At 39.9% G+C, this 24269-nt stretch overlaps 1 protein-coding gene and 1 pseudogene across 5 annotated transcripts in view; one reads left to right on the top strand and one right to left on the bottom strand.

Moving 5' to 3' along the window:
* TNIK (TRAF2 and NCK interacting kinase) overlaps positions 1-24269 on the bottom strand; it is a 382741-nt gene that overhangs the window by 335403 nt on the left and 23069 nt on the right. The gene's annotated exons all lie outside the window — the stretch shown is intronic.
* On the top strand, positions 15391-15822 carry LOC118525110 (small nuclear ribonucleoprotein G pseudogene; annotated as a pseudogene).

The following is a 24269-nucleotide window of genomic DNA, read 5'->3' as shown; positions in this document are numbered from 1 at the left end:
GGCGAACAGCAGTCAAGAAAATAAATCCACTTAGTTCCAACAACTTCAAAATAGAAATGGAGAAGTTGAGTCCATTCTACTCCACGTAGCAGGTTATGATGGTCATGATGCATAACCAGTGCAGAAGATGGTATGTTTTCTCCCCTACAATTTCTACAAAGCATCTCAAAATTCTATTTTTTTAACCAAATTTAATCTCTAGAAATAAGAGTATGATATCCCACTAGGAAATTCTACTTAAAATGGAAATTCACAGTTGTCAGATAGTTTAACAGAAAGGGTCATGCTCATGCCTGATAATCCAAACCAGGTCGAGGGCAAGTGAGAAATTAAGGAAAAGCTTGAGCTCTAGCTAAAGAAATCGCTTGTCTGACTTCTCAGAGGAACTAGAGCTCTACAGAGGTAAGAAGGAAAGGGCTGGAGAAAAGGCAGAGTTAGTAAAACTCTGTGTGGCCTAAACTGTGATAATTTATGCTTGATGCCACAGTACAGGTTGACAAGTATATTTGGGTCTACGGTACCAGGATTACAAACACTCAATCGAGTTAATAATTAGGTAGTCAATGATCCATGACTAAAGAAGAGCTAGAAGAAAAAACACAGCGTCTACTTGCTATTGATTCACTGGTGGTCCCTGCTGCCACCAGACATTCATTAATCGCAGAACCTTACCCTGTCTTCCTAGATGACAGAAATCTGACACCAGTGTGCATTCCAGGAGCTGCCTGGCCGGGCTCTGGAGCCAGATCAACACAGAGTCGAGGACGGAGAAGAACCCGGAGTTCTGCAGTGTGCAGCAGACACTCCACATACCAAGAGCAAGCATGGTCCAAAGGCTCTCTAGAAAATATCCCCTAGATTAACCATCCGGAGTAAGAGACCATGTTCTCATTTTACAGATGGCAAACAGAGGCACCCAGAAGTGTGATATTCTTCAGGTCTCTGGGTCAATACTGAACACCTGAGAGCTTAGTAATTTGCTGACAAGGATCATAATAGATCCCATAAAACTCAGGCCAAAGGAAAAGGGGAAGAAGGCAGAAGAGGAGTGTAGCAGGCCCTTCCAGCCATGCTTAGTTTGAGGGGTGGAAGTGGGGAGAGGTAGAAGAGCACAGGAAGAGGCCCTTCCAGTAATGGACAGGAGAGGCAAGGTCAGGAGGAGTTAGAAGGGGATGGGGACTGGGAGGGCGGTCTCCACTGCTGTTTAGTGGAAGAAAAGCAGAAAAAGCTGTTAAGCTAAAGAAAGTGGGAGAGAGAAGTAGAAGAGAAAAAGAGTGGCTCCCACAGCAGTCAGTGTGGAAAGGGAGGAAGGTGGGCACAGGGAATGATGAAGATCTTGGCAGGAGTGTCATAAAAAGAATGCAAGCATCTATCTAGATGACCTTCAACAGTGCTAAGATTCTATTAACTTTCCAGAATTATCTGTTCCAAATTTAGAAACTCTTTTACTTGTGAAGTGAAAACTGCCTTGTTGCCGTGGTCCATTTTCTCTCGTTCTAAATGGAGTGGGGTTGGGGGACAGCTGACCACCATTACTGAAATAATAATTTTCACTGGCTTCATAGCACCTTGAATAGTCTGGGGGGCAAACACTCCCCCTCCCCTGTTCCACATTGGCAGGGAGGGCAAGGCAGGCAATGAAGCAGCACCTACCCTCTGCAAATCGGCACTCAGTACATGCATGCCCTTTAGTGGGACAACAGAACTTACACCTCCATTTTCCGGGGGAACAGAAACATTCAAGAGTTTAATGTTTTTAACTTGAATCTAACAAGTGTTCTGAGGCTTTGGCTAAAGGCTAGGTTTCCCCAAGTGTGCACAGGGAAACGCCAGGACATCCCGCTACGGAACACACGAGAATCGAAGAGCTGTGAGCTGTGCCCATCTACCTCATCAGGCTCATCCGAGCATCCGCTGCATCAGCAACAGTCCAGAAAGGAAGGAGTCCAGGTGCCTCATGGCTGCTTCTCGTCTCCAGTGCCTTCAGTAATTACGATTCTGAGTCAGCTTTCATAACCCGCAGTGAGTGACACACCTACTCTGAAGCACACATTCCGATATAACAAAGCCCATAAAAGGCTAAAGATAAAAGAGAAAATCATAACAGTATGATGGGAATCATAACAAGATATAATTTCCATAAAAATCATCTCGGTGGCAGCTTCTTCTAAAAAAAGGAGCAAAGTAAACATAATATCCCTCACATTATGTTTATGTTCTGTACCTGGTATAAATTCTATTTCTTCATTAAATAGAAGGGAGGAAAAAGTCTACATAAAGAGCTAAAATACTACATGAGGAATTTTTTTTCCCATTCAATTTGGAAAGTTTTTGCAAAAGTGGATCATTTATTTATGGAAGCCTTAACTTTCTCATCTTATTTAATGAGGAAAGCTTTAGCTTTGATGAAGGGAAAAGACCACAGTGACTCATTTAGCCAGGAAGGGAAGCTTTGGCAAGGGCAGGGACCAAGACTCATCAAGGAAGGCCGCTACAATAAGGAGGATTGGGTAGTGGCCATCAGATTCATTCTGCCACTAAGGACCTTACTTGGTATCAGAAGATGGGCATTCTCTTCTCTTTGGGCTAGGAAGACACCAGAAAGCAGGCAGATATGGACCAAACCCAGGTACTGGCACTCATTAGCTGCCTCGGTTGTGTGACTTAATCTCCCTGAGCCTCAGGTCCTTTGATGGTCAGATGAGAATGAGACCAGTACCGACCTCAGTGGGTCGTGGTGGTGACGTGAAATGTTAATGGTTTTGGCTCGTACAACATACACCAGGCATCTTCCACTTCCCCTTACCTCCCTGCTGGCCGAACCCCACGCCAGCAGAACAGCATGCTAACCATCTGTAAATTTCACTTTCCTCAGCTGCGAACCGATGAAGGCTAATATATGGGAAAGCATTAAATCTATGTACCGATGTTAGGAAATATCATTAGTAGCAACCAGCACTCCTCCCTCAAAACTGTATTTCATGGAAGAAGAGAGGAAGAAGCATCTCTCAGGCGGTTTCTCCCCCACCTGCTTACCACTAAATGTTGATATACTTTTATATTAGTATCCCCTGAGAGGGATTAAACCGTGCTTTATAGTTATTTTCATTTTCATTTTGTGCATTTAATTCATGCTTTTATTTCCGTGCTCCTACTCTGGGGTAAAATTTGAGAAAACCAGAATTTGAAATGCTAAAGACAAATATTAACAGTAAGCACCTTGATTTTTACTTCTCCTTGCACCCACAATCCAAAAGGGATATTTAGAAAACACACAAGATTAAAAAAAAAAAACAAAAAAACAAGCATCAAGAGAAAAAGAAATGTGGGGCGCCTGGGTGGCTCAGTCATTAAGTGTCTGCCTTCCGCTCAGGTCATGGTCCCAGGGTCCTGGGATTGAGACCCGCATTGGGCTCCCTGCTCCGCGGAAGCCTGCTTCTCTCCCTCTCCCACACCCCCTGCTTGTGTTCCCTCTCTTGCTGTGTCTCTCTCTATCAAATAAATAAAATCTTTAAAAAAAAGAAAAAAGAAAAAGAAAAAGAAATGTGAGTTCGCCTGGGGTGAAACGTGCCTTAGAGTCCTCAGTGCCCAGCAAAGGGCCCAGTACTTTCTCCATCTGGAGAAACAACACAACTTCAATCTACCATCACCCATTAATGAAAAGAAAAAGTTAAAAACCCAATCTGAACAGCACTAACATCCTTCTACTGATAGGCATTTCCACTGAGTAAATAGGAGGGCCATCTGTAGCCTATAGATGTGCATGGCCTTCAACTCTGAGCTATTTAAAATACACAGACCTTAACCCCCATTACCTGTACTGTTGAGAAGAGAACCTTGATGGACAGGAAAAACCTCATCCTACCATCTCCTACACACCACACATGCCTCATGGCTTTCAGAGAAACCCCAGTGCACCTAGTCACTCTGAATCATATTCTCATTCAGGATGCCAAATGTTAAATAATCATAATCAAGACCAAAAATTCTGGAGCTTTCTCTCTCTCTCCATTCTTAGTACAAGCACCATTTTTTCCCCTAATGGCTAATCATTTTTCCTCTCTCCTTTCTGCCAATCTCTCGGTTCTTCCCACCTGCCCCAGTGTTTCTTCTGGCCAGTGCAACACTAGCTTTGCATGGATATCATGCCAGAAGAATGGAAATTTATATTCACAATTTTGTAACAAACAAATAAGGCAAAGTTAAATAGAAATCAGAAGCCTGATGAGAGCAGCAATTTATACAGGGTTCTTTGGTCCACGAAGAATCTTAAAAGAACCCCAATAACATCAATCTAAAGAGGTTCCCAGCATCTGGCTATAGAAATATACAATTCTGGACTGTCAAAGCATCTCCTCTGACAGTGAAGAATAAAACATCTCCTTACTCCGGTTATCTGATGCTGGATAACCAACCACTTCAAAACGCAGTGGCTCAAAATAACATCTTTTTACTATCATTCATGGTTCTAGGGGCTTGCCTCCCATCTGAAGCTGGAATCACCTGAAGGCTTTTCCTCACATGTCTGGCGCCTTGCTGAGATCATTGGTTGGCATCCCTCTCTGCACACAACCTCTCCAACCAAGTGTCTTGAGCTTCCTCCCAGCATGGCCATCTCAGAGTAGCCAGACTTCCTACATGGCAGTTGGCTTCTCCCAGGGCAAGTGTGCTGATACACAGGAAATGAAGGCTGCAGGCTCTTAAAACCTCTGCCCAGAAAACTGGCACAGAGTCACTTCTGCCATACTTTATACAACAAAGCAGTCATCAGACCCATTCAAATTGAAAGAGAAGGAGGAACAGACCCCAGCTCTCAAGAGAAGATCGGAGCGTGAAGACGGGCATTACCACCCTACGCTCAGATAGCCTTGCATGGTCTCTGTTACAAACGCAGGGCTGATGGCAGACTGAGCCCCAGTGGATCAGATCTGTGCACATGTAGATACCCACTCCCATGGGACATCATAACCTAAATGCTGGGCGATAGAGGCACTGGTCAACTGTGCTAGGTAGCTATTTACGGCGCTTTCATTGCACTGCGGGTCACCAAGGTTGGGGAAGTGATTAGAAAGAAAGAGTAAAAGAGTTTTCTTTGATCACTAATAATCATCAAATTTACATATTTGCCGCATGTGTTTTAAAGTCTTCTGGGTTTGGGGCGCCTAGGTAGCTCAGTTGGTTGACTGCCTTTGGCTCGGGTCATGATCCTGGAGTCCTGGGATCGAGTCCCACATCGGGTTCCCGGCTAGCGGGGAGCCTGCTTCTCCCGCTGACCCTCTCCTCTCTCATGCTGGTTTCTCACTCTCTCTCTCTCTCTCTCTCAAATAAATAAATAAATAAATAAATTCTTTTTAAAAAATAAATAAATAAAAATAATAAAATAAATTAAAGTCTTCTGGGTTTAAAAAAAAAACAAATACCATTAGTAATTTCATGGAGGTGCAATAGGTTTAGCTCAAATTTTGATCATTATAGGAGTTCACTGCTCATCTTCTTGTACTGGTCCTCCAAGTGCAAATGAATGGATAATTAGTTACTGGACAAACAGATTTTCAGGACATTAGCAATGTAATCCTGAGCGTGAATTCCTATTGTGAATATTCATTTAGATAAGCCGCCAAACTTCAGGTGATTTTAAATTAGATCCAGAAATCAATCCTACTAATACTGGAGACTATATCTGTATATAAAACTGTTCATTAAAGCCAGGCAAGAAAGAAGTAACTCCTGGAAAGGCCAACTGGGCAATTACACCAAAGCTTACCCCCACCAGTGACTCGTTAATGACTATCTCTGGCATTCTAGGCCCTAGAAGAACACACAAAGGACAAGGCAAGGAGTTTTCTGTTTTAGATGACTATTAAGCCCTGTGGGAGTTGGTTCTCTTTGAATCCTTTGTCTTCCCCCTTCCTGATAACTGCAACCAAGTAGGTGGCTTTTTTGCCCTGCTTCTCTGAACCGCCTATTTCAAATTTGCTGAGTGACTTCTTCAGAAATCTCAAACCATCAATTACTTGAGTTCATCCTTGCCCCACACAGTCAAAATAAGGTAGGGCAGCTCCAATAACTCTCAGTGTGGGGAAAAGCAGCTCCTCCCTGGTGAGGACAAGGCGAGGGGGACGGTGAGGCAACAGCAAGTTCTTCTTGCTTCACCAGCGTCAGGTGGCCAGGGTACAGCACGAAACAACAGCTTACGATGACTGGGACGGGCACGGAGGAGAGGGTGCGTAGTATCAACATGGAAACCGGGTTAAGAAAATCCCAGGGAAAAAGAGATAACTAATTAGAGATATCTGATCAACACACACAAACCGGAATGAATTTTCAAAGATGTTGCCTTTTTTGTGTGTGCGAGAACTTAAGCCTTTTTCTGAGCACCAGAAAAGTTAATAGCCGACAGAAGGATTTGGTGATAGAAAATAAGAAGAAGAAAATAAATCATGAAAGAGCCATTCATTGAGCCCTTATAATAATGCCAGGTAGATACTATGACTAATCCCATTTCACACATGAGAAAAATGGAACACGAACCATACATTTAATAACCTGCCCAAGAGCACTTAGCAAGCCAGGGAGCAGAGCTGGCCAGCAATTAAGTTTATACTCTTAACTACCACTAGTATAGAAGAAGAAAAGGGGTTTTCTGACTAGACAAGGCTAGTTCCTAATCCCAACTCCACCATTACTGTGCTAGTCATGTAACTTTAATTGTTAACCTCTCTGAGCCTCAGTTTCCCCACCAACAAAAGGAGATACCACTTAGTTCTTTCAATTGCTGGGAATTCCCAGAACATAGATGGTTTTCAATAAATGATAGCTGTTTTTATTATGCAGGCCAGAGGGAAAATGGTCCAGTTAAACAAAAATAAACCACAAAAACGAGAAGGAAACCTGGAAGCATTAAGAACATGAACATCCCATGCTGAGCTCCTGAGGAAAACCATACCTTGAAAAGGGCTCCCTCTCTATAGCCTTGACCCTCTCCTCACACGTGGACTGGACACAATCTTGAGACAGTATATATAGCCTGTGTTCACAACTCAGGGAATTAATACAGATTTTCCTTTTCCTTTTACCTAGAGATACATAAATATATAATATATAACATACAAAAATATGTTTTCACTCCTATCCAATCTTTTCTAACTCTAACAGGTCCTTACATCTGATTCTAAATTAAATTCTCTTCAGACACAGCTCTGATTAAATCTCACCGGCTTCAGAGTCATTGAAGGATCTTTAATGCTAATAGAATAAAATCCAGTCTCTGAGGTCTGGCCTCCTCTACCCCACAGCAGAGATTCAGGCTTCCATTCTAATCCTATCTCCCCTCATGCCTCATCTGGAACTCCCCTTCAAGGAAGGACAAGGCCCCTCAGCCCACTTGTCCCTGGACATAGATACCTGGCCGGTTCCCTGAGCATCAGCTTCTGCTCATCTTTTCCTGTTCAAATCCCTTCAACCTTTCCACGCCCCACTAAAGTGCCTCCTTTTCCAACAAAACTCCTGATATGGTCTGAATGTTTGAGCCTCCTCTAAAACCCATATGTTGACATTCTAACCCCCAAGGTGACGGTATTAGGAAGTGGGCCTTTGGGAAGTGATTAGGTCATGGGAGTGAGCCTCATTAATTGGATTAGTGCCCTTATTTTTTAAAGGGGCCCAGAGAGCTTCCTTGTCCCTTTTACTGTGTGAAGATGCTATAAGTCTGTGACCCAGAAAAGGGCCCTTACCCAACCATGCTGGCATCCTGACCTCAGCATAATAAATTTCTGTTGTTTATAAGCTGCCCAGCCTGTAATACTTTGTTATAGCAGCCTAAACAGACTAAGACACGCATCCCGTAAGCAGTTCAGCCCCCAGTAAATCATTCTCTTCTTCCTCTAAATCCCTACCATGTATGAGCCTTTCTTCTCTCCATTGCACATATGTATAGTTCAGTATTGTGATGTAACTTCCCTCGGAGACAGTTCTTCTCTCTCCAATGATACCATATGCAACTTGAGAGAACATGTATGATTTAGGGTATAGGTTTGTAGGCACGCAAATCTAAAGTCAAACCCCAGCTCTGCAATTTTCTAGCTGTATGACCTCGAGCAAGCTATTGAACCTCTCTAAATAGTATTTTCCTCTCCCATAAAATAGGATAATAATATTAGTTCCCACCTCTGATTTGAGGGATGGCTCATGCCAGGCACATATAAGTGCTTAATAATGTCAGCTATAATTATTACCAATATCCATTTTTCATATACTTTTCTATCCCCCACAGCACCAACTAGCTAATCTATTTATCTACCTACCTATCCATCCTTTTATCTTTCCATTTATCTGTGTAAGACACTCAATGAATCTTTGCCCATTGCCTAATTTAGATGCACCAATCCTTCTCACCTTTCCATTTCTCCAAGAAGCACAAAGCTGTTCCTAACTTATTAATCTGGCATTGAAACTCAAGAAGATTCTCCAGATAGGATCTCACACAGAGCATGGTGATTTCCAGGAGGCTGAAATGGGAGTGAAAAGTGATCATTTCCTTAGTTCAGATATGCTGGTTTGAAGAACAGCTGAATAATTCATTAGGTCCTTTAAAGTGCATGGATCAGATTCTACTCTTTGAGAAGCATTTTACCTTGAAGTAAACTATTTTTCATTCTCCTTTGAAATGAGAGGTAGATAACAGACTGCCTCTGTTTAACGAAACTATAATAAAGGTCTAAATGATAATAATCCCTTAGACTTGCAGAGTGCATCGCAGTTGATAAAGCATACTCATTCCATCCTTCCAGCAGCCCCATCAGACAACCAGAGAGCTTCTCTCAGTGTGATAAATGGGAATGCTCAGGAATGTTCAAGAGCTTTCCCAAGTGCCAGTTTGTTGGTTCAAATCTTCCAGCTCCTAATTCAGTGCTCCTTTTACAGCACTACAGGATTTAAAACTATTTGCACATCTTTACAAAGAGATAGCCAGCTGGAAAGAATGGAACCCACTGCTAATTTGTATTTTGGTTAAAGTACTTGTGTTATCACCTTGGAGATTATGAATGCAAAGCAAAAATGTCAAATGGTATTTGATGCAGTTCTATACAACATGAGACTCAGTGGGAGACCTCAGTGGAGAGTCTATTTTAATGCTACCCATTTTCAGGGTCTTTCGTTCTTGTTCTCCTAGCAGTAACACAGGAGTATACAGCTCCAACCTCCAGGGATTTCCTGTTACGATACTCAGGGTGGACCACAATTGGATACTCTTCCTAGGTCTAGTGTTCTACCAGGCCCCCTCACTCACAGCCTTCCAGCTGCCCAACCAGCTACCTGGCTCCCCCTCAGACATAGAGTGTGTTCTATCTGAACACCTGGGCCATTCAGGGGCTATTCCCATCTGCAGCCTGCTCCCTTACCTCATTCACACCTTTGCACAATTACCTCAGAGAGGCTTTCAGCCCATCTTACCTCATTCCCATTCCCCTCCCCTCCCCCCACACACACCCAGTCACACTTCCCTACTGTTCCATCATGGTACTTATCACTACCTGACATTTTACAAACTTTTTATCTCTCTGTTTATGACCGGTCTCCCCACTAGAATGTAAGCCCCATGAGGGCAGGGCTTTGACTAGTTCACAACTACACCACCAGTACTTTGAATAGTCCCTGACAATAAGAAGCTCCCAATAAATACTTGTTGAATAAGGCAATACAGCCTACACATTTCCCTGTTTAGAATCTCTACTTCTTCCAATGTGAAAAGATTCTTATAGATGAAACTACAAGAACAAAAACAAATCTCGCAACTAGGAAAAATGCAAAGAAAATTAGTGCCATGGTAGGGACTCGGAACATGTGGGCAGAAACCCTGGGACCACAGCAACCATGACTGCAACTAGGTGACATCACTAGAGCTGATACCATGCAGTCGGTAAGAACAGATTAATGACCAACACTCCTCTCCCATCCCAACCAACTGGCATCCCATGGCCTAAGGTAATTCCATCAAATGCCTCAGGCTATTCCTTTTGGAAAGGGGTCCAAGTTATTTCTTGGATTGTGCACATATGGCAGCAAATTGGCATGCATCATGGGGGAGTAGCCCAACATAACATTACACCCTTCAGTCTCATGGGATAACAACTACTCAACATCAGTCATGAAGTATTCTTGCTAAGAATATTTAACCTGAATGTAATAAAGAGAAAATCATCACATGTCCAGAATGTGGGATATTATACAGGGCAACTGGCCAGGACTCCAAAAAAGTTAATGTCAGGAAGGGAAAAAAAAAAAAGACAGGAAGACTCTCCTAGATAAAGAAAGAAAGAAAAAAAAAAGAGAGAGAGAGAGAGAGAGAGAGAGAGAAAGAAAGAAAGAGAAAGAAAGAAAGAAAGGAGGGAGGAAAGAAAGAAAGAAAGAAATAGGTTGGATCCCGGGGTTGGGAAAACAGCTATAAAATTAAGAAACCAGAAAAATTGAATATGGACTGCATAACTTACAAAGGTTCCATCAGCTATACCCATTGACTCTGTTATTGAAAGCCAAGATCCAATTTGTCATTAGTCACCCCTACAAGTAATCATTCTGCATTTTCCACATACATCATGTCCTCTGGTTGCATACATCTGGTCATAATAAAATCTATATCCTGAGTTCAATAGGGCTTAGCCTCCATGGAGCATCTTTAATGCTAGTTGGAGGAGACAGAGTTTGTAAATCCTTATTTACAAGATGATTAGGAAAATTGTATTTCCTAAGCCTGCCTTTTGCATTTCTACTATTCTTTCCATATATTTCTCCACCCCCTCCCTCTCCCTTTGCAGCGGGGGGAGGGTGCCTATTAACATTTATTAAAGTTCTTATAAAATACTACTTCAGCCACTAAATTGTAAATTCCTTTAGAGTAGAAATGATACCTAGTTATTCTTTGCATTCCTCGTGGCAAACACAATGTCTCACATAGAGTACATAGCTCATAAGTGGCTGTTGAATTCTAAAAATCACTATACTTTACTTTAGAACATGTAATGACTATTTATTGGCTTGAATTTTTAAATGACCCTGACTCTCTGTACTACAAAATGTACTGAGGAACTAATACATTTCTCAGAGTTTGCAACTTTCATTCAATTACCAAGCCTCTTAAACATCTCATGAAATGTTTAACAATAAAGCTACTCTTCACATCTCAAGAAATATTTCTGAAGAAATTGGAAAATCAAGACATTCTTTCCATGTATAAAAAAAATTCAGTAAGTGATTCAATAAGTCAGTATCACACCTTATTTCAAAATGAGATGGCATGAAGAGCATTTGGTAAGACCTTCTGAATACTCCTATATCTATCTGTTAGAAAAAGGTCTGTTTCACCAAATAACCCTTGCATTATGATTTACCCACCTTTCTGCATTCCCATCAACCACATCTTCCCTCACTCTCTTCAATGAGAAATTTTATACTTGCTTATTTCTTTAGTACGTATTGAATTGATGCCGGTAATGTGAAAGGTATTATAACATTTAAATATCATTTAACTTTCTGCTTTTCAGCTCACACCTTGCTTTTTTAATTTCCATTTCCATTTGTGAATCTTGACATTTGCAAATGTCCTGGATCATCAGGCTCTGAGACATTCACGTTCTACTTTACTGAAATCAGACTGCTCGTTGCACTTCAACAATTACATTTCTTTTACACTTGCTGACACTCTTTCATGACGATCTCCAAGACCAATACCTCCACTGGGGCCTCAGGTACCCCCTCCCAATAGTCAAAATGCTTTTCAAGACAAGCTTTCTCTCAGGCCACATAGCATATCCTGAAGAATTACCATGACCTAGTTCTAGAATGTCACTCCAGATAGATTTCAGCCAGCGGCAAACAATATACGAAGCATCTTTACTTTAGCCCCATTTCTAAGAACCGCTCCCTCTTTGAGAGATTAACCAGAGGAAGTCACCCCCTTGGAGAAAAAGAAACCATGTGTTTGGTCCCTATCCAGCCACTACCTGGCTACACAATCCGAGACGTGTGTCTCTGAGTTTTATTTAGTTTCCCCGTCTTTAAAATAAAGCAATTATACTAGGTCACCCCTCACTTGCCTTCTACCTCTAAGATTCTGTAATTCCATTGAGTGTTCCTATGTGGGACAGAGGACAAACATGATTATCAAATTTTTTTTAAAAAAGCATAAACCTTTGGATAGCTCTTCTGTATTTTGCTACCTCAAGGTATTGGGGGCACACTGGCAACTTCCACAAGGTTCTATTAAACCTTAGAGATTAAAACATGACCCAAACCAATGCCACAGCAATTGCACTCTTAGGTCTATACCCAAGAGAAATCAAAACATGTGTCCACACAATACTTGCACACAAATGTTCACAGCAGCATTATTCACACTAGCCAAAAAATGAAAATAACAAAAATGTCCATCAACTAATGAATGGGTAAAAAAAAAAAAAAAAAGGTGGTACATCCATACAATGGTATATTATTCAAAAAGGACTGGAATACTACTACCTGCCACAACACAAATGACTCTTGCAACTATTATACTAAGTGAGAGAAGCTAGTCACAAAGCTACTCACACATGTTACGTAAACCTATTTATATGAAATGTCCATTATAGGCAAATCTATAAATACAGAAAGTAAATTAACAGTTGCCTAAGGCTGGAGTGGGAAGAGAGTTGGAGGGAAATGGGAAATAACTGCTAATAAGTAAAAGGTTTCTTTTTGGAGTGATGAGAATGTTCTAACCATGATTGTGATGATGGTTACACAACTCTGTGAATACACTAAAATCCACTGAATTACACACTTCAAATGGAAGAATTATACAGTATGTGAATTACATCTCGACAAAACTGTTGTTAAAAAATTAATGCCCCAGAATTCTGCCTAAGGATAAAAGAATAAAAAAAAAAAACTTTCAAAGGAAGCCCTGGGTTCAAATCTCAGTGCTCCCACTCAATAGCTGTGTGATCTTGAGTCAGTCTCTTAAGCCCCATTTCCTTAGCCTGTGAAGTGGGGAAAGCACTGCAATCTCCCCTCCCCGTGCTGGTGAGGATTAAATGAGGTAACATACAATGTCCAAGATATACTAAGCATTTAATAAATGATGGCGGTTGTTGATGTCATTATGATCTCATTAATGGAAAACCTGACTATTTTTTTAAATGAATTGACTTCAAAGCTCAGGCACTGAATTTAACTGCAAGTTTACAGCAGCCAGTGCCTAAGTGGAAACACTCAAGTTTTTTCATTTTCTGACAACAGAAGTCAGTGCCACTAACCCATAAGCTGGCTATCCTATCAGTGTGGTGTTTTGTTTTTTTTTAAGATTTTATTTATTTATTTGACAGAGAGAGAGAGCACATGCAGGGGGAGTAGCAGGCAGAGGGAGAGGGAGAAGCAGGGTCCCCGCTGAGCAGGGAGCCCGATGAGGGCTCGAACCCAGGACCACAGGATCATGACCTGAGCCAAAGGCAGATGCTTAATGACTGAGCCACCCAGGCGCCCCTATCAGTGTGTTTTGACTCAACAAGAGGCAGGTCAGTAAGATCAAAATGGCTTTTAGCATAAATAGTTCCAAAGGAGAATGACAACAAACTTCCAGGTAGTCAAAATACTTCAATGACTTATGCCCAGGACTGGTCCTCAATGATTACCTTATTCATGCCTGATTTGTGAAGAGTTCTATTTCAACCATGATGTAGTAAGTGTTGGTGAGACAGGTCTGGTGCTGGCCTTTGGGGGGAGGGGGTGGCGGAAGGAACAGACCTGGTCCCTGCCTTTGGGGGAGTTTGTATTCTAGCATTCAGTCCTAAACTCATGTTAAAATTTACTTTCACCTTAATTTTGCCACCATATGAAAAATAATAAATCTGCTCAGTACATGAAGGCACGTAGTCAAAAGGAATAGCAACACTCAAGGTGGTGCTCAGGTCTCTGGGCATTTCGGAGGCTCAGTTCCCCTCAGAGCCTGGAGCATAGAACTCTGCACCCTGAGCTGAGAGGTCAGAGTTCTGTTCCTAGCTCCACCACTGGGCACCGTGAGTCTAAACCACTTCACCCCTTGGTGTTTCTGTTTCCATCATTAAAATAGGCAGGGCCAAGCCTAGACATTTAATTAAATTTCTCCATCACTTAGGACCAAAAAATGCTTACACTAGTTGCACATAAATTTTTCCCAGCTTTACTGATATAATTGACATAGAACCTTGTGTAAGTTTAAGGTGTACAACATGACAATTTGATATATGTAAAATTGAGAAATGATGACAATAAAGTTATTTAACGTATCCATCTCTAGCTGCACGTAGAGTGCCAATGACGGTGACAGTTCTCAGTATAAATTAATAAATTGGTACAATGTTCCATACAAGATGCTAAACACTCCCCTGTACCCACCCGCGTGTGCATGTGCACACACACACACGCGCGCACACACACACAAAACCCAGAAAACATAAAGTGAGGTCCCTGGCAGAAATGACCCATTACGGTAAATTCACCCGTGTGAGAGGTGTCCTCTAGGGAGACAGCCTACCAACCTATCCTCTAGAAAACACACATTTCTTTCCATGGCCCTTGTATGGTACTGCACGTAAAGTAATACTATAGTTCAACTTAGATGCATATTCTTCCTCTGAGGTCATCCTATTATCGGCCTTTTGGGTATCCATGATTGCACGCCACCAGTACACGCACACCTTTATACATATGCATTCAAATTTCACACGCTGCTTCTAATTGGGCCATTTACTTCTGTGAATTAGTATATCAGACTGGAAATATGAAGATAATATTTATATGGTTTTTAAAAACTAGCTAAATGGTGTCTGCTTTAACTCAATACTTTGTTTTTTAAACTTTCTACTTTCTCAAAATACCTTCTTTTGTTTTACTACTTTTTTAAGAACTGCTATCAGAAAATGGGAAAATAAACTTACTTTTGGCAATTATACAGTCATCAAACATCTAACATGGGGTTCGGCAAAATGGGGGAAGGGGAGTGGGAGATACGGGCTTCCAGTTATAGAGTGAGTAAGTCATAGGAATGAAAGGCACAGCATAGTGAATATAGTCAATGACATTATAAAAGCATTGTACGGTGACAGAGAGTAGCTACACTTGTGGTGAGCAAGGCATAAGGTACAAACTTGTGGAATCATTACGTTGTACACCTGAAACTAATGTATTATTGTGTGTCAACTATACTCAAAAAAAAAAAGATCTACCATGTACAGAAGTTGTACTATGCACTCAGATACAAAGATGAAGAATATGGGACCCTAGTTAGCCTTAACTCTTAAAGAGCTCATTGTCCAGTGAAACTGTAGTAAAACAATTTTTTTTATTTTTTTAACTTTAAAAAAATTTTTTTCAGCAGGGCCTACGCGGGGAGCGTGAGGGACGCCACGAATTCCATTTGGAGGCATCTTTGAGCTCGCCTAGTAGACACCATGAGCAAAGCTCACCCTCCCGAGTTGAAAAAACTTATGGACAAGAAATTGTCATTGAAATTAAATGGTGGCAGACATGTCCAAGGAATATTGCGGGGGTTCGATCCATTTATGAATCTTGTGATAGATGAATGTGTGGAGATGGCAACTAGTGGGCAACAGAACAATACTGGAATGGTGGTAATACGAGGAAATAATATCATCATGTTAGAAGTCTTGGAGCGAGTATAAACAATGGGTGTGTTCATCAGAAGAAATCAACTGCTTCCACATGGCCCCTCCATAGTACCTGTTTTACTACAATATAAAAATCAGGTCGTGTGCATTTTCATATTGAACTTTTTTGTTAAATAAACTTTTATGATAGTCAAAAAAATTTTTTTTCAGCTTTATTGAAATATAATTGACATATAACATTGTGTAAGTTTAAGGTGTAAGAAGTGTCGATTTGATACACTTATATATTGCAAATGATTACCACTGTAGCATTAGCTAACACCTCCATCCAGTCACATAATTACCATTTCTTTTTTGAGGTGAGAACATTCAAGATCTACTCTCTTAGCAATTTCCAAGTATATAATACATTATTGCTAACTATAAGCACAATGCTGTGCATTAGATCCCAGAACTTATTCATTTTCTAACTGGAAGTCTATACCCTTTGACCAACATCTCATTTCCCCCTGCCTTGGCCTCTGAAAAAAAAAATTTTTATCGACCAAATTAATTCTCTTCATTGGTATAAAAGAGTGAGTTCTCATTAGTGTTCTAATACCTCCTAGGTGGGTTGACTGAGCAGTTGAAATCTTTGGAAGCTTAGAATCTTCCTCTGCACAAATGAGAAGGCAGACCAAGAAGTCTATCACACTCCTTCTCCAATGAAGATATGTGCTTTTGATTGCCATTTTAAGCCAGGTTGAACTTTCCCTCAGTTTTTATAAGGTTCCAGGGCTAAAGCTGAAGATATTTTAGCCAATGTGCAAATCAGTCAATGTGTAGCACTGTGTCAATATGCGAATAGTTACGTATTACATCACTATATAAACCTTACACAAGCTACTAAATAGAGGAAATGACTACAATCACTCAGACCATTTAAAACCAAATTCTTTACATTAAAAAATACTCTGAATTCATATATATTGGTGCATTGTGTTTATATGCACTCCCATTCAATTTACACATAATTAATTTGTGTGCTTCAGAAAAAAGCAATGAAATCAATACCTGCTTTTAATATTCATACACTAATTTCAAAAACCACAATTTAAGCAACCTGCCAAATATTAAACCATGGGTATGTAAACTAGTAATTCTTCTCAGATATCTGTTAGTAATGTTATAAATAGTAACACTAATTCACACTAATATAAATGCCAACTTTTTAGCACCTCTTTGGCTAAATAGAGAAGTATGAATAATTTGACTCTCTACAAATTCTAATTTTAAGAAATTATATTTATCACTCATGCTATATTTATTACCCATACCTACATAGTATTTATCCTAAATTCTATGCAGAAGACAACCCATTGGTAATTTTTTTCATATTAAAAAAAAGGTTTAATGTGAACAATATGGGTTCTACTTAATCAAAAAAAAAGGAAGAAATAACAGCAACATGAATGTAAAAATGCACATTTTTTTCAACATCAAAGTCATCTTGGAATACACACAAAACTATTTTAAGCAGGAATGAGTTTTATTCAGGTCTACCTTGCTTCAAATCTCTGCCCATTTTAACTGGAGCTCCATCCTCTCTAGACCCTTCAAACCTTTACCCCTTCTCAGCACACCCTGCCACTGTTAACCCTGCCCTGCTTTCCTTATAAGGCCACAGATTCCTCAACTCCAGCCACAGGTACCAATGACTGAGGAGGGGCAAAGGTTAAGGTCACCGGATTTGGGGAGGGCAATGAACAGCAAGAGCCAGGTGTTGAATTGCCATCTACCTGGACAAATAATTAAGTCAAGAATGATGAAGACAGGTGCAGCCACTATGGAAAACAGCACGGAGGTTCCTCAAAAAAATTAAAAATAGAACTATCATATGATCCAGCAATTCCACTTCTGGGTATTTATCCAAAAAGAATGAAAGAAAACACTAACTTAAAAAGATTTTGCACCCCCATGTTCACGGAAGAAGTACTTACAGTAGTTAAGACATAGAAGCAGCCTAAATGGGTACATGGATAAAGAAAATGTGATACTGAGAAAAATCCTCCCTGATTTCTAGCATTAAACCATCTGCTTTTGATCCCCTTTTCTTAATCAAGTATAGTCGAGTGCCTCCATAATCTAAGAGCATGGGCTAGTTTATTAAGCTTGTGAAAGTTTATAAACCTTCCCATTACTCAGCTTCCTTCGCTGTAAAATGGAATGGAATGTCCACTGTTCAAAGCAGTTGTAAGATTTAAATACGATAACAGATTACGGTAGCTGCCACAGAGTCGGGCGCTTAACATACAGTAGCGATTATTGTTACCCTCTAAGGCTTGTCTCCCTCAACAACAAAGCACACTTTCTCTCACATTAATTAAAGATTCCATTTAGAGCCCACTTCCGAGAGGCGTTCTAGCCACTGGGAATGTAGCCATGAACAAAACCAAGGGAAAATCCTTGCCCTCGTGGAGTTTACAGCCTAGCAGGGGGAGAGAGACAGGCAATAAATAAAACAGAGAAGTAAATTATATGGTGTTAGACGATGCCAAGCCCTATGGAGTCGCAATTTATGAAAGTGTGTTCTGGGAGGCCTCACTTAAAGATGACATGCGTGTAAGCAAAGATCTGAAAGAAGCGAGTAGTCAAGCAGATATCTGGAGCAGAGGGGTCCTCGGAGGGCCGAGGCAGGAGCATTCTGCACCATCTGAGGAATAGCAAAAAGGCAGGTGTAGCTGAAGCCAGTGAGCACGGGGAAGAACAGTAGATGAAGGCAGAACAATGAGGGGAAGAGGGCAGGAGGGGAGCAGATCCGGCCTGACAGGGCCTTGAAGGCCATTGTAAGGAATTCAACATTTACTTCGAGTGAGTAGAAGAGTAGGAGCCCCTGGTGAAATCTGTACAGTGGCATGATCCAACTTAACCTTTGTTAGGATCACTCTGAACACTGTTGAGGACAGGCTCAAAGTCAAGGAAGGAAGAGGAAGACCAATTAGGAGACTATTTCAGTAATTCAGGACAAAGACGATAGTGGCCGGTTGATGTCAATAAAAGTGAGAAGTCGTTGGATCCTGGATCTATTTTTGAAGGGAATATAATACCCAAAGGATTTTCTGATGGATCCAATGTGCGGTGCAGAAAAAGGGAGGGGCCACTGATGACTCCCAAGGATTTTGTCCCCAGCAACTGAAGAACCAATGGGTCCTTTAGTGGGTAATGCCTTTATCTCTCCCGGACCACTGCTTCCCACCCACTAACAGCCCAAAGGTCTTCCTTGCTTTAAGAATAGAAGAGAAAGCATGTCAGCTTTCTGCTGTCCTAATCTCTCCTAATGCTTGACACTAAATTTCCTTGCAAAATTGCACTGTAACCACTGCCTTCACCTCCCCCTGCCTCCACAACAGACCCCTCCCCTCCCCTTCCAGAGAACACTGCGGCAGGGCCGTGAGGACATTCCAGTCATCCAGCGCAGCCTCTGGAATTCTGTACTACAGCGTACCCTTCTTGCTACACTGTAGCATTTGGCACAGCCTCAACACCTCCTTCCTCAAATTCTGGCCTTGGTGGGAAGATCTGGTGTCCTGACTTACTGTAATGACTGTGACCATTCCTTCCACAGTCTCCTATCTCCTTTACTCTCTCCTTCATTTCTGCTCTCAAGTATCACACTCTAAATTCCTCTCTGTCCCTCTGTGCACTACCAGGACCTTCTACTCCCAGCCATTCTGACTGTTCCCTACATGGGGTCCCTAGCCACCAGCTCAGCGTCTCGAACATCGCTGATTGCACAAATGAACGAATCAATCAATCCATCCATCAGTCGTCACGTCTCTATTTAGTTTTCATCTGTCTCCCAAGCTCCTGCTCTGTTATTACAGCACAAGATGCACATTCCTGTTCAGTTCTCGGAGTCTAAATGAAACACGCCATCTTAACTCTCCCTCCACATAGCAGGCTGCTTCATTCGGACTACCGCATTTATTTTAAGGATGTAACGGTCCCTGTATAAAAACTTTTATTTCCTCAAGACTAAGATTTCTCCAAGAGCCTCCCTTCGGCCCTCTTCAATTCTTTTTACAATGCTACCAACTCAATTTTCTAAAACACTAGTTTGATCATGTCATTCATCTAATCAATAATGTTTATTGGCTCCACATTGCCTTCAGAAGTTGAGAGACAGAGGGAGACAAACAGAGAGACAGAGAGAGAGAAGGAAAGAAAAAGAGGAAGGAAAGAGAGAGCACAAGAGAATATTATCTAGGCTTGATTTTGGCTATTTTTTTTTTTCTTTTCTTTTAAATAAACTTTATCTTTTTGGCCCCACCTTGCACACCAGTTTTATTCCAAGCTGTTCCTCAGGGCTGCTTTTTAGATACATTTTCTCCTCCTAAATTCTGACATACTCCATCTAGCCCCTTGACTAGCCAAAGTATAATACAAGCCCTTCGCTATATATTAGAGACTTTTAAAAGTCTAGTCTGTATCAACCTGTCCAATCTTACTCCCCACAAATGTCTGCCAAAAACCCATTTTCTCCCTTCAGATGGTCTCTCCACCCCTCCAACAAGCCTTACACACCACTGTTCTCACAGTTCCCTGCCTGGTTGTTTTCTCCCCCAGCTTCTCTTTGTATCTTGTACTACGTGTTCATCAATGCCCCGCTCAAATCCTGCACTGCCCCAGAAGCCGTATACACACAACCCGGCCAAGAGTGGCTTGCAGCAGTCCTGTTCTAGAATGTACTGTACTTGCCACTCCTATGCCGCTAATAACACTGGTTCTCAAGTGGGGCCCTGGAACCAGCAACAGCATCACTTCATTAAAATGCAAATGCTTCCGTGTGCCACCGCTCATGGCCCCCCAGCCCTACTGAATTAGAATCTCTAGAGGCCGAGTCCAGCAATCTGTGATTTAACACACTCTCCAGGAAAGGCTAATGCACACTGAAGTTTGAGAACCACTGAAGTTTTATAATAAAATTTATAATAAAATTTATCTTGCCAACCAAACAATATGCAAAATGCCAAGAGCAGTATCTAATGTATAGCTGTCCACCCAGAAACTTGAGTTTTGTGACACCATTCTCTGCGATGGCATTGCATTAAATATCAAGTGAATTTTGCCCCCAGCCCCTGATTTTGAGGGAAAAAAATCATGAGAAACAATGAAAGTACTCTAATTTTTAATATGAACCAAGAAAAAAATTAATATTGTTTTAATCAAAAGTTTAAGCTTTTTAATATTAGCACAAAATTAAATGCTTTTATCTAATATTTAATGTGCAGTAAATAAAGAGACTCTTCTATTTCCTTTATAGTTCAGCTTTGGAAAAATAGTTCTGAAGTTTTGAGGTCTTACCTTAATCATGAATACAGGAGAAGGCACCTAAATAAAAATCCCTGCAACAAGATGAGACCTTAATTTTAAACAATCTGTATGTTACAGAAGATGAAAAGTCAAACCAAGTCAAGTTAGACATTCAGGTTTAATATTCTGCTTTCAGGAAATTCAGTAATAATGAGTCACACTTAGGTCCAGCCTACTTATTTCCACTCTTTAGACAACCACATTTAAGAAAGAATTCATTAAAAGGCCCAAAATGAAACATTTTTTGTCCTGGATATAAAGGAAATATTATTAACACTAAAAATGCCATGGGATAGTATAATATGTTCCATTTATTCCCTATATTGATGAACTTTTTTCATGTTTAATGTGAAAAGGATACAGTGGTAGCTATGCTAGGTCTTAGCAGAATTTTGTATACTGAGCCTCTTTGGAGTTTTATTGCCAAAATGTCCAAGGTTCCATACCAGTACATTCTTTTTAATATAATTATTTTTAAAAACAGAAAGACTGGAAAAGACTATGCCAAAATAGTAAAAGGAGTTACCTCTGGTACCACATAATTTTTTTACTTCTTGTTTTTTTTTAAAGATTTTATTTATTTATTTGACAGACAGAGACAGCGAGAGAGGGAACACAAGCAGGGAGAGTGGGAGAGGGGGAAGAAGCAGGCTTCCTGCTGAGGAGGGAGACCGATGCGGGGCTCGATCCCAGGACCTTGGGATCATGACCTGAGCCGAAGGCAGATGCTTAATGACTGAGCCACCCAGGCGCCTCCTTCTTCTTTTGTAATAACCAATTTTTTTTTCAATGAGCATATATTAACTTTCAAAATCTGGAAGAAAAAAGTTTTAAGGACACATTTTTGTTTTATGTAAGAAATAGTACAATAGTTCATTTCTTCATTTAGGAGAATTGTGTGTGTGTGTGTGTGTGTGTGTGTGTGTATTTTTCACATCTCATTTAACACAAAAACTCTATAAGGTAAAATCATTATTCACATTTTGCGGATAAGAAAACTGAGTCATAGAGAAATTAAATATATTGTACATAGGACTCAAACATGTGCAGAATGACGTTAAAGCTTACTAGAGTCACCCATTGGGAAGCTGCCATCCAGGCTGAAACTTCCACCTTGCCTTTTGGCAAATCCCAAGACTGGTTCATTACTTCCTTTTGAGAATGTAGAAACAGAAACGGAACAGCAAAAACAACAGACCTGTAACATTGGGTCATTATCCCATTTCTCTTATTCTACACTATGTCCTGATAACTCAAAAGGAAACAGACAAAACATATTACACATAAAAATTTGAGAATGCACCTTCATGGTGTCCTCAAAAGGGGGAACTGCAAGAGATGGCCTCCTTAAGACTGAAACAAACAGCAAAAAGGGAAGAAAAGACTGAGAGGAGGACAGAAATGAGAAACACACACACACACACACAGAAGCCTAAAATCTCACTGCAAAAGCAGAGGCAGTAAAGAACAGAACTGGTACTGTGGAAAATAATATCCATACCATGAAAGACAAACAGGAAACACTCTACCAGAAGCAATTTAAAGGACAGATATAAAAATAAAGACAGGAAAGGTGACATATAAGGACCATAGGGGACAGAGATCCAAATCAAGCACATAGATATTTCACAGGATGAAATTCAATAGGAAGGAATACAATTAATAAAAATAATAAGGGTAAATAAACATATGTGGATCAAAACCAGCTTCCAGGAGCAAAAGTACACTGAGTTCTAAGCAAAATAACTGAAAACAGATCCCACCTGTGCCCAAAAAAGTAATTTCTAATTTTTTTCAAAATTCATATAACTAACCAGGCAGAAAATGAGGTTAACTACAAAGTAATATCAAACTAGACCCAAACCTCTCTTTCACAATATTAAACACCACAAGCCAATGAACCATCCACAAAATCTGGTGAGGAAAGGGTGGTGATAAAGTAACTGTATTCCCCAATTATTGTTCACAAAAAAAGGCAAAAGAAAAATTTTAAGCTAGGCAAGAACTCATAAATTATGACAAATACATAATATTCACAAAAAAGTAAAGTATATATTCCAGGTAATTGAAAGATAAATCAAAAATAGAGAACTCAAAAATATAGTAAGAGCAAAAAACAATGAATTTAGTATAACCAATTTAATGCTAAACACAAAAGGCATCCCTGAAAAACAATGTATTGTTTTTAATACCTTCAAATTTGAATTTAACATTTAATCTTTTATAAAATAAGTATATAATATTAAGTTGAGATCAGATAACATAACATATATATATCCAAGCTATAATGTCAGATTGAAGTAAACACTGGAAAGAGCAGGAGAAGCATGGGATCAAGGTAGGGATATAAGGTTTCACTCTTTGTTATGGAACAGGGACATTAAAGGCTCCCATTTTACTATTAATTTGCATAATTTGAGAACTACAGGCTTAAATACATATTTAAATTGCATTTTTGAAAAAATTCTATATAGAAAAAAGAAACAGGAAGATAGGACTTTAAAAAAGAGAGACAACAAACATATCGTAAGTTTAAGTAATCAATAAGATCAAATGATTTAAACTCTCCCTCTGAAAGAAAACCCTCAGACTGGGTTCAAAAATAAAATCTTATTCACAATATATACTTTTATCAAATCCTAAAACTAATCAAGTCCTAAAACCTAAAACTAATACACTGTCAAATATGTCTCATTTAAAAACAAACAAAAAACAAAATCATACCATGTATATGCTTTCTTACAGCAAAAATACACCTAGACAAAGTCTAGAAATTAAAAGAAAATCAAAAATATCAAGCAAGCACAAAGAAACACTCTTAAAAAAACAAAAATAATTTCTTCATGATAAGCACTGAGTAATGTATAGAATTGTTGAATCACTATTTGGACAACTGAAACATATGTTAACTATTATACTGGAATTCAAATGAAAAATGTAATTTAAAATAATAATAATAATAATTTATAAGAAAAGCCATTATTGGGACAGAGTGTTTCTGTATTCATAAAAATTATAATCTACTATGAAGTTGTAGCCCTTAAAACTTTTGTATTACAAGTAATAAAATTAGACATATAACACACATGAATGACAGAAATGCAAATCATACCAGGAGACTAGGAAGCTATTTTTGTCTGGTCATTCTTCCAGATGAAATTTAGAATCATTTTGTAAAATCCTAAAACAAATTCTTGCTTGATATTTTTATTGGAATCCCATGTTAACGTATGAAGAATAGACACCTTTACACTACTAAGTGTTCCTATCTAGGAACAT

This window comes from Halichoerus grypus, chromosome 1, assembly GCF_964656455.1.
Source record: "Halichoerus grypus chromosome 1, mHalGry1.hap1.1, whole genome shotgun sequence".
In the NCBI taxonomy this organism is placed as follows: domain Eukaryota; kingdom Metazoa; phylum Chordata; class Mammalia; order Carnivora; family Phocidae; genus Halichoerus; species Halichoerus grypus.
This window is presented reverse-complemented; position numbering and strand designations above follow the sequence as displayed.